Source organism: Dermacentor andersoni, chromosome 6 (assembly GCF_023375885.2).
Source record: "Dermacentor andersoni chromosome 6, qqDerAnde1_hic_scaffold, whole genome shotgun sequence".
In the NCBI taxonomy this organism is placed as follows: Eukaryota; Metazoa; Arthropoda; class Arachnida; order Ixodida; family Ixodidae; genus Dermacentor; species Dermacentor andersoni.
The window spans coordinates 5,526,532-5,545,518 of record NC_092819.1 but is presented as its reverse complement, the minus strand read 5'-3'; the positions used below and the strand labels follow the sequence as shown (position 1 = coordinate 5,545,518).

The 18,987-nt window shown below is 48.8% G+C and overlaps 1 protein-coding gene across 1 annotated transcript in view; it reads right to left on the bottom strand.

Annotated features, from left to right (window-relative positions):
- Positions 1 to 18,987, bottom strand: part of LOC129382213 (uncharacterized) — a 59,240-nt gene that overhangs the window by 39,352 nt on the left and 901 nt on the right. The gene's annotated exons all lie outside the window — the stretch shown is intronic.

Genomic DNA, 18,987 nt, shown 5'->3' with positions numbered 1-18,987 from the left:
GGCCAAGTGCAGGGTAATTGAAAGTGTCGATAGACAACCGGGAGGAAAGAAGGCGAGAGAAACAGAGACGGACGTAACATACCAGCAGAGCTTGGATTTAAAGTAGACGGAAGTATCAACCGGTCAGCAGTCGCAACAAGCACGAGACCTTTAGAGTATTGGTGGAAAAAAGCAGGGAACGGACTGATACGACCGGATCCATCACAGGCAGTGGTACAAGGTAGATAGATGGAGAAGATTAGAGATGTATACAAGAATGCTGCAAGGAAATGCATCGATAGCATACCTGAGTAACTCAATCGGGCTAGGTGACGATTTGTCCCAGCCCCGTTTCAAAGGGATGCCAATAAATCATCGTCATCATCACATATGTCTCTCGTTGGGCTTCGACGCATTCAAAATGAGAAACGATCACGAAAACTCAACATGGTTATCCATAATACTCTGTCGTCGGAGAGACCAGAGACTAAGCGAAAGCTGTTTACACAAATCATTTGCTACAAAGTTAATTCTACAAAAGCAAAACCAAATTCAGTCCGAAGCAGGGGGCCGGGACCGCCACCATGTTATGCGTAAACTACGTAAACCACGCAAGCGCGGCAACATTAAATGAGAGAAATAGCACGCTACACACTATAGGTCCTTTAGTGTTCTGCGCATTTCTATCCTTCTATTACGCTAAACTCATTCATTAGAACAGCGTGGGAGGGAAAAAGTGACGTGAGAAGGCGAGAAAATGCTGCTACAAGGCACGACAGTGGTTGTGGACAAACTGGATAAATTTTAGTTCAAGGTATGACACAGTGCGTTTCTGCTATTTCTGAAAAATAAACTCTGTGCAAATTTCTCAAGCGAGCAACTGAAGCACAGCGTCCAGACGCAAAGCTGCATTGAAGCACCTAGTGTCTATAGGCTACGCTACGGAACCGGTTGCACGTCAAATCACTTTTGTACCCGCCGCAGCAGCATTGCGGCTATGACATTGCTCGAGGTCATGGGTTCCAACCCGACCGCGGCAGCCGCATTTTAACTGGGGGCAAATACAAACACGCCTGTGCACTTAGATGTAGGTGCAAATTAAAGAACGCCAAGGGCTCACAATTAATCCGGAGTCTGCCACTGCGGCGTGCCTCATAATCAGATAGTGGTTTTGGCATGTAGAGCCCCATAGTTCAATTAAAGTTTAACACTTCGGCAACGAAGCGGTGCGCCGTGTGAGGAAATCACAGCGCTAAGCTTCTCGGAGGTTATGAACAATAGCACACGATGCCTCAAGCAAACATGTATCCCTGTGTATTCTGTGTACGACGCATGTAGACAGCAGTGGTGCATATGAAGTAACGTTTAACATCAACTCGCCACTGTCATATTGAACTGAACGCTGAAGAAATTAAACATTCGCCTTCAACATCACCTCTAATTATCGTTAATCAAAACAGCACAGAAAACTTTGCTTAAATTAATTCCCACTCGCGTGGGATGTACACAGTTTTTTTGTCCATTTTCATTTTCCCTTAGCTTATCATCTCTACACTTCAATTAAAAGGGTCCTGAACCACTCCTCAGGCATAGTGAAAGAACATGGTCTGCGGATAGCGTACGCTGCTGTGAACATCTCAGCCAAGGTGACTTCGCGCAAGCGGTGCGCGAAGTCACCTTTCTCTTGTTAGGATCGGCCTGCAGGAGTACAGCTCTGCAAAGCTATCTCAGCCCGCTGCAGGTGCTTCGATCGACCCCCGGTGGTGGCGCCCTTCAGAGAACCGGCGAAGACGACAACGCTAACCGACCATGAACTTCCTTCGGAGAACTGGAGACTACGGCGACGCTAATCCACTATGCGCCTTCTTCGCAGAGTCGGCAACGGCAGCAGGGCTGGCCACGTTTGGTAGACCGTGTATTGTTGGTTGATTTGCCGTGGCCTTCATGGTCCATTTGCAGCAAGAAGAGCTTCTCTAACAAAGGGTGCTTTGCGGTACGTTTTCCTCGGGCACCAGGATTCGTCGGTCTGCTGACACTCGGGGCGGCTTCCGGAGAAGTCAGCTCTGGAATTAAGAGGCGCCGGCTGGGATCAAGCGTAACCATCTGGCTACTAGGACGCGCTCAACTCGGGTTCTGGGAATCCAAAGTGCGTACGTGTGTGTGTGAGCCCTCCACCTCAAAGGCGGGTGGACTACGCCCCAACGACTGTGGACGGTCCGATTGGACAAAGGTCGGACAGCAGTTTTCCCTCCCCTAGGGATCCAGGGAGGACAGAGGCATTTTAAGCAGCAGTTTGTCGGCTGCTAGAGTGTGCCCGTGCTCGAGAAGCAGTGTGCTTGGAGCTGTGTGCTGTATGCTTCGTCTTGCGTGCCCCATTTGGAAGTCACGCTAGACTGTCGAATGTATATCTTGTTTTAATGTAAATAAACCCCTGTACTCCTAGTTCTCGATGAGAGCAAGTTCCTCCCTACAAACACGTCCCAAGCGTGGGTGAGTTGGACGACGGCATGTGCCAACTACCACATAGTTCATGCCCGACTACAAACCTTACAACTGGACGCCAGCGGTGAGATCGTCCTACAACTCTGACACTCTCAAACGCTCTTTTCAACAGGAGCTTGCTCCTCACTCGTTTCTGGACGCTTTATCTCGTAATAAAGCAGATCCCCACACACGGCTGCTATTGGCTAATAGGTGACATCAATTAAGAAGGGTGTTTGGATCAGTGCGCTTCTTGCTACTGTAACTGCTTGTATTTATTGACGAAGTTTAATAAACAGGCTGAAGCAAGAATCTGCTTTCGAATTTCTATAATAATTACGCACACCAGGAAGAAGCTCACTATCGTCTGTTCACGCTCGACCGCGGCCGCCCGCGTAGGAATTAAACTTTCGCCACCCTGCTTATCGGAGTCGTAGCCATCGGATCTTGTTAATTTCTACTAGTTTTGAACCCTCAACTAGCCTCGAACCACGCGAAACTAAAGGTCAGACCACACGCCCGCTTGCCAGCGCGCGCTTACTCCTGGCCGCTCATGGTGTTAAGAACGGCCCGATGAAGTGCAAGTTTTGCCTGCCAGTTGCGCCAACGGGCGTCATCTTTTCCTAGAGCGCCACCGCAAACCTCTAGTCATGGCGTCACCTCGTCGCCATTGTAACTAAACGGCCTCGTCGCGATTGGGACTGAATGAGTTTGACGAAGCAGGCTTTGTGCCGCAACGCGACACCGCCAACCGGGTCGACCGCGAGCGGGGGAGTTGCCGCGCGAACGTCGTCGGGGATCCCTTCCCACGCGCCGACCAAGACGCAGGACAATGGCTACTCGGGCTCGCTACCAGGGTCAGCTCCGAGTTCTACGAAGCCCCTCTGACGTCGGCTCCGGACTGTGCTCCTGTGTGTGCGTGTGTGTGTGTGTGTGTGTGTGTGTGTGTGTGTGTGTGTGTGTGTGTGTGTGTGTGTGTGTGTGTAAGCCGTCCCGGGGAGAGGCGGCGTGTTTACAATGACTGGACGAACGTTTCCGTCCCCTTGAAATCAAGGGGGGACCGAGTGTTTATAAGCCGCTGTTGTGCGATTGCTCGACACACTTTTCTTAAGCAGTCATGTTGGACTGAGACACTCTCTCAAGCAGTCGTGTTAGACTGACGTACTTTCTCTCGAAGTCATGCTAGACTGATGAACTGCATGTAAATACTGTAAATAAACCCTTATTCCTCGTTCTCGATGAGAAGCAGTCCTTCCCTTCATCAACGTCCTCAGCGTGGATAAGTTGGACGACGGCATGGGCCAGCTACCTTCTAATTCATGCCGGACTCCAATTTTGACAACGGGTTACGAGCGATTGGATTGAGCCCCCAATCCTGACAATGGTTAGACGGCTTGGCAGACTTCGCTTCCTACTGAGCTAGTCATAGCGCTTCAAAATCGGTCGGTCAAGCTGGTCCACACCACGTAGCACAGCCACACTAGAGCACATGAACACGAGCACGCACTCTAGCCCTTTTTGCGGCAAAGTATTTCTGAAATAGCCTATTTTAACTTCAAGCACATTTCTCCACTTCGAGAAAGTGGTTCAGTGCCCCTTTAGAAACTACAAATAATTCCCCCGTTGTTTTCAAGGACCCAGGCCATGGTCCCCCAATCCCTCAGAGTACAGCCATCTAGTGCTACTAGTTTTCGTCGCAGTGGCAGACAAACGCGCAAATAATAATACCGTATTTACTCGCATAATGATCGCACCCCTGAATTTTGTCGTCAAAATTCAATTTTTGTTGCTTTCCCTCAATGATCGCATCCTGAACTTGTCGCAGCGATATGTCGTGTGCCAAGTCTAGCTAATGACGATCGCGCTTACCATCTGTCGAATGCTACGCGAATGACTCTTGAAGACATACAAAGCGGTCTGCACGCACCCTCATTCCTTTCATCACTTTCCGCACTTCCATGAAAAAAAGCTACAACTAAACTTGCCTCGGCTTTACTATTTGTAGGCTTCATAATGGTTTTGGTCAACAACAACATAAAAGTCGCCTTTCGATTCTTCTCGTCTGCACTCGTGGGCACGCAACAAATCGCGAGCGGCAATGATAGTGGCCACGTTTACACTGATACGTTTGAAGTGTATCCTATTCATACGCCGACGCTTGCAACGCAGCTAAGATATTCGCCCACCCTTTCCGGAAACATGTCGTATTAGGATAGCAGTGAAGGCAAATGCCGCAGTTTCAGCATGCTCGCCATGTGTTTCTATGTCACTGGCAGCTAAGCGTGCCCATCTCTGTTTCTGTCCCCTCAAAGTGGACATGGCTACGTTATTGTCGCAGCCTTGCCGATATTAACGATATTATTCATTACTGATACGGAAGAAACTGTTTCAATGCGCGTAATCTACTCACGAGAAGAAAAATAATCGCGTTCGGCGCTTTCGGCTTGCTCCACCGACTGCCATTTTTGTTTCGGTATCCCGCACTGACAGCGGCAGCCGCCAGCTTGTTGACCTGTTGTCATCCCGCAGCAAACGCGGGATGAAAAAAGAAAATGTTTCTTTTCGCGGGAAATTTAACCCGTGTAATGATCGCACCCCTGAATTTGCGTCAATTTTCTTGACAGAAAAGTGTGATCATTATGCGAGTAAATAGGGTAATAATAAAAGAGGTGAACCAAGTGTCGCCTATAGAAGACGTCTACGTACATGGTGGTTCAAATTTGATGATTAAACGTCGATTATATCTCTCTATACTTTGTTTTTCATGTTCATAAATTTCGTAATTATTCGTTTAGTTCACGCACACTTGGGTCATTCCATGCAAAACGTTCCAGACCCGAAAGTGACCATCATTGATTTTCTTGAAAAGGTTGGGCTACATGGCTTGTGCGGATAAGGTTTCACCAAAGTATCCTTGTCTAAAAACAATTTTTATCACGTGAGCGCTCTGAAATTTCCGCAAAGGTGCAAAAGTTGGTTGGAGGTACATTAACTAGGTGCAATAACAAATTTTATTTGAGAGCATTGTATTCGCATCGTTCTTTCGTATGACGTCATAATTGAATGCAGTTTATAATTTTCCGTGTTATTTTGGCTCAGTAAATAAGCAATAAAAGTTGTTTTCAGAAATTTTTTGCATAAACCGCGTTATCCTTTCAGCCACTATAATTTTTCTCCCTTTTTGCCTGTTACTACAGAGACTGCTAAAAATAAGTTGAAATTATTACTTTATATTTTCTCAGAACAATACCTCCAAAATTGGCAAGAAGTGAATTTCTTGTGATATTCAAGCCAAATTTAAGCATTAAGGCCCTCCAGATAAAAATATGTCAGATATCTCAATATACGCACGACCTCTTAGCTTGTGATTTAGAAATTTTCGTTCGAGTAAATTTTGTCTGAAGTGAGAAAACAATTTTTGAAGTCAACGACCAATACCACCATTAGGCACACTGTACATGTGCCGCAGCTCTCCTCGTCGTCTGCACATCGCGTCGTCGTCTGCTCTTCTCGTTGTCTGCCGCCCAGCAGATGGCGGCTAGTATACTCTTAAGCAAAATTACACCCTTTTGCCACACAACGATAATCGTCATCTGTCTTGTCCGCATTTCCTTTCTTTAACGCGGTGAGCCCGGTACTTTCCAGTAACGAACGGCATGCGCGTTATCAGCATCACATAGCATTCCCGACAGGAAAGTAGCGGGCGCGGCGTTTTCAAGATAGGAAACGCAAGCATGGCAGATGGCGATTATCGTTGTGTGGCAGAGATACACCCCAAAGGGTGTAACTTTGCCTAAGAGTGATACGGGATCATTTTTCACTTTTATGGGTTTTTTTAAAAATAGCATGTTGCAGATACCGTAATTCTAGTTCTTGAGCTGGATTTTTCAGGGAGGCGGACATTGCTTGCACCAAAAATCGAAACACTCAACGAATTAACTAGCATTCACTAACTTCCCAATTAATTATTGTACGGCACATGTTGAAATTTGCGAATTGTAGCCGGTGAGATTGTCAGGCGTATCCACTTCCAATGAATTTCCAGAATGCCACCAGTTTCGAGATATTGTTACGTGGTGGTGACGTTGAAGAACACAGTAGCAATACTGTGAAAGACAAAACTAACTTTTATTGGGCGAACCTGTGCCCACAAAACAGGCTACACTTATAGCACAACGATAGCGGCACACGGTCGGCGATCGTCGAAAATCTGATCAGCGGGTCAAGCGCGTCGGCTTTTATACATCAGTCGTCGAATGTTCCAGAGTAATCGCCGGGACCCGCGTGCCTTCCACAAAGTTCTACACCATTCGCGTCGCGCATACATGCAATCAGATTACACAAGGTTCGGCGACAACAGACAGCGGATAGAAGCGTCGATCACATTCCAGAAACTTCCGATACATGCAGGCGCGTCCCGCGCTGTGCGATAACATTTGTTAGGCGGCGAAATGTGGCCGCCTGAAAAGGATAGGCAAGTACACGTGTCAATACCCCCCCTCTTAAAAAAAGCATTGACCTGATGCTGCAAACGAAAGTAATAAAGAAAAACACCCGTAGCAAAGAAACAACAAAACAAGGAAGTTCGTCAGCGTGCGTAACGTACACGTTTCAAGTACACGTGTCAATATGCACCATATTCCTAGCCTAAAAATTCATTGATGGTCCGCTTACTTTTTTAACAAAACGCTGTTATGCATTCAAGCAAGAAAGTAACTGTATTTCGTCCCATACTATGGAAAATATCTCCAAATCGGTATCATGCTGGAAATTCCTTTTATATACGTCTGACAATCTCACTGGCTATAATTTGTAAATTTCAATGTGCCGTACAATAATTAATTAGGAAGTTAGTGAATGTTAATTAATTAGTTAAATATGCAGGGTGTCTACCAAGTTGATATTTCCAAATCCCGAGTTTTCCAGGTTTTCCCTGAGTGAATTTACAATATTCCCTTAGTGACACAGAAATTTGTTTTATGTCAAGACGGGCTCTCTATCTCTACATCATGTCGCCCAATGGTGTCACTCTCTAGTAAGCATGCTAAAAATTAAAAAAAGCTTAGTCCAGTTTGAATAGTAAGGGGTAGTGTTTATTTTACTCAAAAAGAAAACAGAAGGGAGGGGTTAGTAAAATGCACAACGAATAAAATATCTTCGAAAGAAATACGTAGTTAAAACCATTGCAAATCGAGTCGAACATTCTCAAATACGAATAAGAAAGAGATGCATGCAAAATATTTTCGAATATGAGCGATTTTTATCAACTGATAGCAAGCTAATTGGTATGAGGCCCGAACTTTATCACAAGTGAGATTATCTCGCAACAGCTGGTAAGTCAACCTCAACTCTCCTGCCATACTCTCAGCCTGCACACAACGCCTCAGTGTTGCATTTCACTGTTTTAGTTTTTTTGCTTGGATGAGGGCATCTCGGCATCAGCCAACACTTCGCTTTTAGAGTGACAGTTCCTTCAAAAAAGTGCTCGCATGCTTCCTTTCTTGTTCATTTCTGAATGCGTAGGTCCTTGTCTTTTTGTTCTCCTTCGGCTGCACGTTCGCCACACGGGCTATTTGAAGCATCCTCCTGGACAATTGTACAGTCAGCGTCCGATTTTTCGGCCTCCCTAGGAACCGCGAAAATGTCCGAAAAAATGAATGCATGTATTTTACAGCCCTTAATGGTTCAAATCAACACAGCCACGTCAGAAAAAGCTCTGAAGGCCGGCCAGTACACTTATTAGGCATATCGGTACCTGTACTGTGACAGGAGATGGCTGGTGCACGCTTGTATAATTAAAGAATACAACTGTGTCCCGTGACAGTTGCCCATTCACACATTTGTTATGCTTCACAGCGTAACATTACTGTAATGAGGCGAAGATGACTTACGAGAACCGGCATTATGCAACGCACCGTGCTTTCCGAACTTCGAAGACAATCGCGATCACCACAAAGGCGGTATCGACGCTATAGCTGACAGCGGCGAATTCTTTCAATGAAAAACACGACAAAGAACGGCAAGAAGCTTAATACCGAAGCTTGGTGGCTACCGCGGCTGCAGCTGGATCTGCGTGCGAGTGTGCCGGGACGAGGCGGTGAGGTTATCAAAATGACGGCGGTGGTGGTTTTGATTAATGCCGTTTCGGACCTGCGGTCACGGCCGAAATTCCGGAAAATCGGACGGTGAAGCGTTCTTGTGTCCGAAATTTTAGACGTTCTTATACATTGGGCCTCTTCGATTTTCGTAGTTCTGGCAGCCCGCTGGCAGCCAGCTAGTTCCGGTTCTGACAGGAAGTCACGTGGGCCGGGATCCCAAGACAACCCGAACCTGCCCGAAGTTTGCAAAATCGAACGCCGGTACAGCTGGCAGAATGTAAACATGCGACCAACATGGCAGCGCCCGGCGAGGCCAGCGCGCTCTCGACGTAGTCGGCCCATTTATGCATTACCAGCTTGAAAATATATAGTTGCATTCAGGAATACGATCACTTTCGCGCGATTTCGCGCGACTCGGCGCAGCACGCGTACTGGGCCAACCTCGCCTTGCGCAGCGCAACAGATGGCCTCCGACGCGGCGGATGACAAGACGCGAAATCGTGATTGTATACTCGAAAGCGATAGCTGGAGGATCCCTGTTCGCAGTGATCACGTCGACCACCGGCGACATTGATGAGTTGGCGCTGTGTCATCACAAGACATGAAAAAGCAGGTTATCGGGTACATCTCATAAGCTGAAAATTTCGCGCCGACCTGCTTGGGCTTCGATTTCAGAAAGTTTGTTGTGGCTGATGGTGCTTCCCATTTTGACCCTAAGGAGCTGGGGACGCGGCTGGCGCATGAAAATGCACGTCGCCTGTGACCAGCGAAACGTTTCACACCAAAACATTGGTCGCAATCATGAGAGCAATAAGCCAATGTACGTGTGTCTAATGTACCGAGTGCAATCAGTGCATTCTTATATCAAAGGCCTGCAGTCCGAACACAAATCGGTTTCGAGCTGCCACCTAAGCATACGACGGAGAGACGGAGCGAACACGGGCTAGCTGCAAAGCCTTCGCTAACTGCAGAGAAAGGAGAGATATGCATACGCGAGATATGTGAAAAGGAACGCCACCAGTGAAAGACGAACCCAAAAGGTACCGCAATGTGTGAATGAGCGTCTAAACTTGCGTGGAACACGATGCAGTTACCATGCGCGCATGAGAGCGCGGCGCTCTGTTCACCGCCGCGAAGAATCAATCAGGGGACACACACACACAAAAGCTTCAGACGGTTCACCACGGCTCGTACCACACCGCTTTGCGATGCGGAACGGAGCGTTAGCACCTAAAAAGATAACACTAGAAGTAAGGAAATCTGAAGATGACCGTAGACAGTTGGCTGAGCGAGGTAAATGTAAGTCCTCAAGCGCCCGCGTTGCAATCCGTGAAGTCCCAGCAAAGATGGCGGCGAGCGCCCATCGCCTCTTTTAGTCGTCTGCTGGCCAGAGAACTTCCAGAGAGCAGCCAGACCAAAATCGTCCTGGCAGGTTCTGGCAGCCCGCGGGTAGCCAGAACCACGGCCACTCGATGCAAAGCAAGGTGCGGCCGGCTACGTCGCGCCGCGGACAATAGGCGGGCGCGTCCCGGCCGAGTTTACAGTTGCGACCGCTTTTCTTGGTGAAGGCGCCACTGCTCGGGGATGCTTGCGCGACTTCGCGCCTGGGTTAAGCGGGCGTTGGTTCTCGCGTCAGAGCGTGTTTGCCTCGTGCTCTATTCACTAATATCGTGCTTTTTCACGTGCGTGTGTGTGAGCAAGTTGGTACGCGTCAGAACGTGTTTGCCTCGTGCGATATGCATTAATCTCGTGCTTTTTCACGTGCGTGTGTGTGAGCATGTTGGTACGCGTCAGAACGTGTTTGCCTCGTGCGATATGCATTAATCTCGTGCTTTTTCGCGTGCGTATGTGTGAGAAAGTTTGCTTGTGCTTGCTGTGCTTTGTTAAGGTTCTTCGGTGTGCGTGTGTGCCGTAGCCAGCCTCGTTCATGTGGCGCGATGCCGCGCAACTTTTGTGTGCCACTCTGCGATATAAATGCCAAAAAGGACCTGACTGTGAAATATCACGAGTTCTCCTACGACTTAGAGCGTCGAGGAGCGTGGCTAAAGAATATCTCTCGCCCAGGAGTGTCGGGAAAAGGAAGCAAGTGGGAACCGAGCGATAGATCTCTGGTATGTTCCCTGCACTTTACAGAAAGTGACTATAAAACGAACACGAGACTTAGGCTCCTGCTTCCTAATGCGGTACCGACCGTGTGTGGCAAATATTCACAGTAACTGCAAAAAGAGAATGTGCAGCCCAAAAAACGCCATCGAAGAAACTTTACTGATCACACAGTAGTTGAGGCAAGCGATAATTGCGGCAGCTCAGGAGAAAGCCCCAACATCGAAAGTGCCTTGCAGTTTCTCAGCGACGAGGTGGAAGCTCTAGTTCCAGAGACTGCCTTAGAATCATGCTCTGAACGTAGTTTTTCTGTTGACCAGGCCTGCCAAACTACATTAGATATTGTGGACGTCCTAGAACAGTCAAAGCAAGCAGTCAAGAGATTGAAAAAAAGAAAAGTTGCCCGTCAAGGAGAAGAGCTGAAAAAATTGCAGTCCGAACGGAACGAAATGAAAAACCGCCTCTTAGTTTATGAAAACAACAACGAAATTCAGTCCTTTGTTCAGGTATTACAAAGAGCGGAAAAAGGAGACAAAGCTGCTGTTTTTATCAGCAACCAAGTGGCCATTTCCGGGGGAAAAAAACTTGCCTACAATGAAAGAATCCTGCGGGAATGTGTTTTATGGAAAGAGTGTTCAAATAAACGGTATGAGCATCTTCGAAGCAGAGGCCTTTTGAAGCTTTGTTAAAAGGGACGCACTCCTTAGATAACCTCTAGCATCACTCAATATGCTTCGTTTTCATGAAACACAATCTACTGATGATTATTTGCAATGATAAGCGTTTTTATTTCATCTAGTTAGTTTGAATTACTTGGGAAGCTCGTACAAGTTCTCCCTATGTAAAGTTTTTACTTTGCGTGCGTGTTCACGAGAAGTGAATAAAAGTACTGATAGATTGCTTCAAGCAGAACCTCTCGATAGAAGGGCACCACCCGGTCGTGCATCGTACGGGCAACCGTCACGGATAGCGTTCAGGCGTATTATGGAACAGATTTCCACCCCTGTGACAATCTGTTGGCGTTTGTGGCACAATCAGCACTTGCAATAACGACTTAAAAGATTTTGTCTGCAATTTCCAAATATAAAACGCATTATTTACGCCTTGACTGGAGTGGAGATCGCGCGTGCCGACGCAGCTGTGAAGGCGCTCTCTATCAGCAGCCATCCCCGAGCGGTGGCGCCGCAGCGGGCGCACGGAGAACTAGGTCCGAGACGCCGTTCAGGCGCGACGCAGCGGGCCGCACCTTGTGCTTTTGGATCGAGCGGCCGTGCCAGAACCGTCCAGCCCGAGCTGTGGGCGGAGCAACCCGAGAAAAACGAAGGCGCTCTGGCTGGCTCTGGCAGCCCGCGGGTAGCCAGAAGTGGAAAATCGAAGCCCATTGACTGTAAGAGTTGTGTTCGGGGTTGTATGGAGGACCTGGCTCTTGGTCAGGAACTAGGCGTACAGGATTTATTTACATTAAAAGAAGAGGTACATTTCGACAGTCTAACGTGACTCCCAAATTGAGCACGCAAGACGAAGCACACAGCACACGAGCACAAAGCTCCAAGCACCAAGCACACCGCTAGTCGAGCACGAGCACACTTCTAGCAGCCGACAAACAACTGCTTAAAATGCCTCTGTCCTCCCTGGATCCCTAGAGGAGGGAAAACTGCTGACCGACCTTCGTCCAATCGGACCGTCCACAGTCGTTGGGGCGTAGCCGCCTTTGAGGGGGAGGGCTCACACACACACGTACGCACTTTGGATTCCCAGAACCCGAGTTGAGCGGGTCCTCGTACCCAGGTGGTCACGCTTGATCCCAGCCGGCGCCTCTTAATTCCAGAGCTGACTTCTCCGGTAGGCGCCACGAGTGTCAGCAGACTGACGAATCCTGGGGCCCGAGGAAAAGTTTCATCCTAGACGCCAGCGCTCGTTTCTCCCCTGACGGAACGATTTCACCTGCAACGGGTGTAGGTTTCCGCCGCCGCTTCCCTTCACGATCGCGCCCGCATTCAGTTCGCGCTGCGCGCGAAACGTCTCTTGTTTGCGACGGCGCCGCTTTGGATGACCGGATTATTAGTGTTAACTGTTACGAAAGCAATGTAAACACGAAAGGGTTGATACCACCAGTGAAATTCTGCCGATTCACAAGAAAATGGTACGAAAAAAGTAGACGACAGACATGGATTACTGCAGTGCGCCGAACGAAGTAAACAGGCAAACGAAGCGAGCTCGTTCATTGATCACTCCTGAGTGTACGACGGTCTTTATATGTAACCCACATGAATTTAATAATTACTCGGTATATAATCCTTTTATTCATATAAAAACTTTCAGTTGTTAGACCAGCGCTTGTCCTGTCTTCTTTCTCATGTTTCGTTTGTGTGTGCGCTGCCCAAAAATGGAAACTTCTGTTGTATGCGCTAGTAGTGGCCGAAGTTCACGCGTGTCGAGAAATTGAATATGTCCACGATGCACTGAACATGACCGGGGTTCATTCCTGCATCACCACTGCACCGATCGATCGATCGAGTTATTGGATGATACAGGCCCGCGTCTTGGTCGCGCCGGCATTGCTGAAGCAGAAATGATTACTAATACTTTCAGCTTCCGTCCCTTGAGAACTTTTAAAAAATGGCCGAGCTATTTACATTGCTGCCTCTATTCTATAGTGTAGGGGACGTAGTAGTTACAGTTGTGTGCATATGTCGTACTTGTGCTATGCAGAGATATATTTTGTTTATTTCCGCACAGTGTCGATGGAAGTCCGTTGTCGCCATCAGAGACAACACGGATTTGTGGCAAACATATTGCCGCAGAGAGCTCTCCACATGCCAGTTACGAGCACTCTCGTGAGGCACCTTTCCATGCGTCTCATCGCTAAAACCCATTACTCGTCGCATCGCCATTAGAAGAGCACCAGCAACGCTTCGCGCATGGCGATACAGCGCGTGTCTCCCGTGCACGCGCTCACGGCAGCGCCCGAGTCTGCCGTCCAATGAGAAGCCACGGCGTGGCTCTTGGCCTTCGGGGCGCGTGAAAAGTGCGTTCGGCGGAGAGACGCGGTTGACTGTGGTATAGGCTCCTGTTAACTCTTCTTTTAAAGTGTGTGAATGCTTAATATTGAGTTTCCGGGCACAAGTTCGCCCACAATAAACCAGTGTGTTTAGTGTGCTTCATTGAAGAGTGCTACATTTCTGGTGGAGGTGCGGGGTATGATTGGAAGTCCCCAGTTCGTAAGGGAACGGAGCCCCGACCCTCAGCGATTGAAACCCAGGGAACTGACTCCAGTACACCAGCGCACAAGCCGCCGCATCCGAGGAGACCCACCCGAGTTAGGACCGCTTCCTGTTGCTGCAGCAGTGCAGGCAACAGTTACCAGCGACGGTGCAACCATGACCAGCCCAGTGGCATCGTCCCAGCTCATTGTGTACACACCACGCACGCCCGAGTCCTTCCACGGCGATACGTTCGAAGATGTGGAAAACTGGTTAGAGCACTTCGAGCGAGTGGCAGATTTCAACGGCTGGGACGAGACACGGAAGCTTCGCAACGTGTACTTCGCGTTAGAAGAGTCAGCGAGGACGTGGTACGTCAATCATGAAGCGACGCTATCTTCATGGGAAGAATTTCGGCGACAGCTGCTTGCCACGTATGCCAGCACCGATCGGCGAGAGAAGGCAGAGCATGCTTTACAAGCCAGAAACCAGCGCACTAACGAGAGTGTCGGCATGTATATCGAGGACATGTCCCGTCTCCTTGCGCGCGCGGTCCAAACATGACCGAAGAGAAGAAATTACGCCATCTGATGCGTGGCGTTAAGCAGGAGCTGTTTGCAGGACTCGTCCGCAACCCACCACACAGTGTTGCTGAGTTTCGCATCGAAGCGACGACCATAGAGAAGGCGCTGCAGCAGCGTGCCCATCACTACAATCATGATGACACCAGTGCACCGGCCGATATCCTGTCAGCAGGACCAGGCAGTAACACCGAAGCACTAAGGGAACTGGTGAGATCAATCGTAAAGGAGGAGCTTCGAAAGCTGCAGCTACCGGAAGCCACGCCGAAAGTTTCAACTCTCGCCGCCGTCATTCGAGATGAAGTTCGCCACGCCATTCTGCAGCCAGGACGTGAGGAACCGCCTGTTCATCATGACCAACCACCACCCGTACGCCGCGTGCCAACGTACGCTGATGTGGTATGTCAACCGACCGGGCATAGTTCTCCATTCGCGACCCCCAGCAGCCGCCAGCCGACTCTGCGCAGTGGACCCCTTCTAGAAGAGCTGAGGCCACGAAAAAGTGACGTGCGGCGTGCACCCGACCGGACGCCACTCTGTTTCCACTGCGGGGAAGCTGGACACCTTTACAGAATGTGCCCATATCGCAGAGCAGGTCTTCGCGGCTTTACGATAAATGCGCCTTGTCCTCGTAATGGCGAAAGACCCATCGAAATTCAGGACTACTTGACCCGACAACAGGATCCGGCTGCTAGATACCAACACCAGCCCCGATCATCAACGTCTGCACGCTACCGATCACCAAGTTCACGGCCATTCTCGATTTCACCAAGGCGTCGTTCACTGAGCCCACGTCCGGAAAACTGAAGCGAGCGACCTGTGGAGGCGAGGCCGCTGACGTTCGAAAAAGCCATGATCCTCCGTCAAGTTTACCGAGCAGCCGCGACGAACAGAAGCGGATGAATAAGATAAGTGAACAGAGAATTTCTTCAGACTTGCGCATTACAATAGACGGTCATGAATTGAGTGCATTAGTTGACAAAGGTGCCTCACGAGAGTGCTCGTAACTGGCATGTGGAGAGCTCTCCATAGAATAAAGAACATGAGCTCTCTGCGGCAAGCTCTGTGGAGAGCTCTCTGTGAGAAACTGCAAAAATGGCTTTAGCTCGTATGTATGTGCCGCCGATTTTTCCAGCGGCACATACGATGTCGTTTCCAATTACCTGCTCAGCGTCACTTAAATGGCTAAGCAGACGCTGCCCTTTCGCCGCATTGCAGCCATAAAAATAATCGTCAAGTGTACCGATCTTCTTAAAGGCAAATAGACGCGTGTACAGTCTGTCTCACACTTAGGAGAAAACTCGGAACGTATTGCATCGCGATGCGGCAAGCAATGGAGTCGTGCGGCGGCGGCAGCTCGAGCAGGCGCTGACGCTCGAGGGGCGGAGTCGTGATCTGCGTCGTCTGCTACGGCGGCGAGCGCTGGCCGCATTGTCGGGAAGCGTGCTGCCACAGAACACCTGTGCCACGGTCAGGGGCAGTGCACCGATTTCATCGGTACTGCGGGAACTGGGTTGATATTCTTTGCTAAACGTTGTGCGACGCCAAACTCTGAGTCTTCATTGGCGATAATAGAATTCCAAAAACTTTTGACAGCATGCTTCGTTTGTTCTTTCGAAAGGCCGGAGTACTGAGCGCGTGCACGTATATTTCTTCACTGTGTGTGCTACCGTAATAAGCAGCGACAAGAGGCACCAAGATGTGCGCGCAACGCGCTGTCTTTATTTGACTCGAAAGGAAAACAAAGCACTCAACAATGATAACTATGGGGGTCGAACACGATGAAACAAACGGCCGGATACGATTAAATGAATGTTTTAGATTAACACAATGATCTGATGGAAGTGATTTTTCTCGACAGTCATTCACTACACCAGCCAGACCCTGCCCGCCGGCGGGGAATAGGACAAGTCACGCTCCGAGCTTCAGTTGGTATCTCATGTCCCCAGCGACAGCGATGACAGCGCTCATCCTGGAAGGCAGTGAAGTGTAGAGTGACTTGATCAGGGATGTGTTCATTCGCAGCACGTCTCAGTCGCTGACGATGGTGGATCGAAGCCTACCTTCGGGCGACTGATAGAGGGGATCGTGCGCCAGCGATACTTTCAGCGAGCCCCAGACATTTTAAATGATGTTGTCGCCCGGGGATTGAGGCGGCCACTCCAAGAGAATGACGGCGCGCTCTTCCAACAGCTCTTGCACAACACGAGCAGTGTGGATCGGCGGCCTATCGTGTTAGAATATATAGTCGCCTTCCAGGAACGGGCCGTCAAGAATGTATGGAATCATTACGTCGTCTGTGACTGCCCTGCACCTTTCAGCGATGACCTTACCTTCGAGGCGTATCAGCGGGCGTCACACAACGCTTAGTAAAGAATACCGGCTCATTTCACGCAGTAACGATGACATCAGCGCACTGCAACTGACAGCAGAACGCTTCCCGACAATGCGGCCAGCGCGCGCCGCCGTAGCAGACGACGCCGTCCAAGACCCCGAGCTGCTGCCGCCGCCCGACTCAAGCGCTCGCCGCATCGCGATGCAATGCGCTCCGAGTTTTCCCCTAAGTGTGAAACAGACTGTACATCGTCCTTCAAATAAAATGTCCACGCACACACACGTAGGCACACACGGCGCGCGATACGAAACGTGCCCAAACACGCGCAGTGCAAGAGGCAATCAAGGCGGTGCGAACGAGAGATGGGAGGTGTACCACCCGCTAGTTGAATTTTTGCCCCGCATGCGGCGCTCTCAACACCGGAGCAGCAGCGTCGCTCGTGGTGCCGTTCTTGTCTATGGGGTACGTAGTTGTGCCGCGAAGCCGTCCGAATTATCTGGCGTCCGGAAAGTCAGTCGTTGACTGTACTCTGGGAGGAGTACTCTGTACTCCTCCAGCCGACGCGGCGTCAAAGTTGCGATTCCTCTCTGTTGCTGGAGTCAGCATTACCGTGACTTTCATTCCCTTTCTATAAAAATCCGGAGTTTTTCAAGACTACTCGAAATCCCTGAGAATTCCCGGTTTGTAGAAACCCTGAATATGTGTTTAAATTTTTGGTGCATGTCCGCCTCCCTGAAAAATCGAGAACTAGAATTATGGTATCTCCAACATGCCATTTTTAAAAATTCCACTAAAGTGAAAAATTATCCTGTAGACAAGCCGCAGTCTACTGGGCGGCAGACGACGACGAGAGCTGCGGCACGTATGCAGTGCCTGCTGGCGATATTGGTTGACTTCAAAAATTGTTTTCTCGCTTCAGACAAGATTTACTCGAATGAACATTTCTAAATGACAAGAGGCGGTAGCGCACATTGAGCTATCTGACATTTTTATCTGGAGGGCCTTAATGCTTAAATTTGGCTTGAATATCACAAGAAATTCACTTCTTGCCAACTTTAGAGGCATTTTTCTCAAAAAATATATTTAATAATTTCAAATTATTTTTAGCACACACTAGTAACAGGCAGAAAAATTATGGTAGCTGGAAAGATAAAGCGGTTTACGAAAATTTTTTCTAAAAACGCAACTTTTATTGCTTTTTTTACTGAGCCAAATAAACACGGAAAGTTCTCAAATGTATTCAATTATGACGTCATACGAAAGAACGATGCGAATGCAATGCTCTCAAATAAAATTTATTGCACCTAGTTTCAAACCTGAATAAAAAAAGTGTACCTCCAACCAACTTTTGCAACTTTGTGGAAATTTCAAAGAGCGCTCACGTGATCAAACATTTTTTGAGGAAAATACTTTCGTAAAACCTTATTCACACAATAATAGCCATGTAGCCCAATTTTCTTCAAGAAAATCAATGATGGTCACTTTTGAGTCTGAGATGTCTCGCGTGGTATGACCTAATTACGCCGACCTTAAGAGTCGGCACTAGGTTGACTTTTTTTGACAAAGAGCCAGGTGGACCGATCTGCAATATGTGGTCTGTGGTGCAATGTGGTTAATTTTCAACTATATTGGCACTACTTACACCCATGCTATTCATTTTACTACGCTGTCACTAATCCTCACTTCGTCTTGTTGAGACCTACATTTAGATACCTTTTCCAACTCACTACGATGCTCTGGAGGTGCAACAGGACCATTTTTCCTTCTGCATGTAAGATTACAAGATACCCAGATATGGCAAACCATGTGAAGTCAGCTAAGACGTCTTGTCTTCAAAACAGTGAAGACTGCTTGGGCGCTAGGCTGATGCGCAACAACTTATGGGGGTCCTAGGGTCTCACAGGAGTGTTGACCACCATGAATTCGTGCTTAGAGAGCCACACTGCACCATCAGCCGTCGCCTAGCACGCTACTGCATGCATGCTCAGGCCACAAAGAGGCTACCAAGCGCTACGCACACAGGAAAACACAGTATCACCCCGAGTTGGAGGAAACCGTTTACTGCCTCTCGTGGCACCCAACCAACCAAACACACAGTCCTGGGGTTCGTGGGAACCAAAGGGCTCTTGTGCCAAGGCCGAAATTACAGACAGGGGAACCTATAGTACGTCGCTGCAAGAGCAAAGGCACCCACAATAACCAATGGG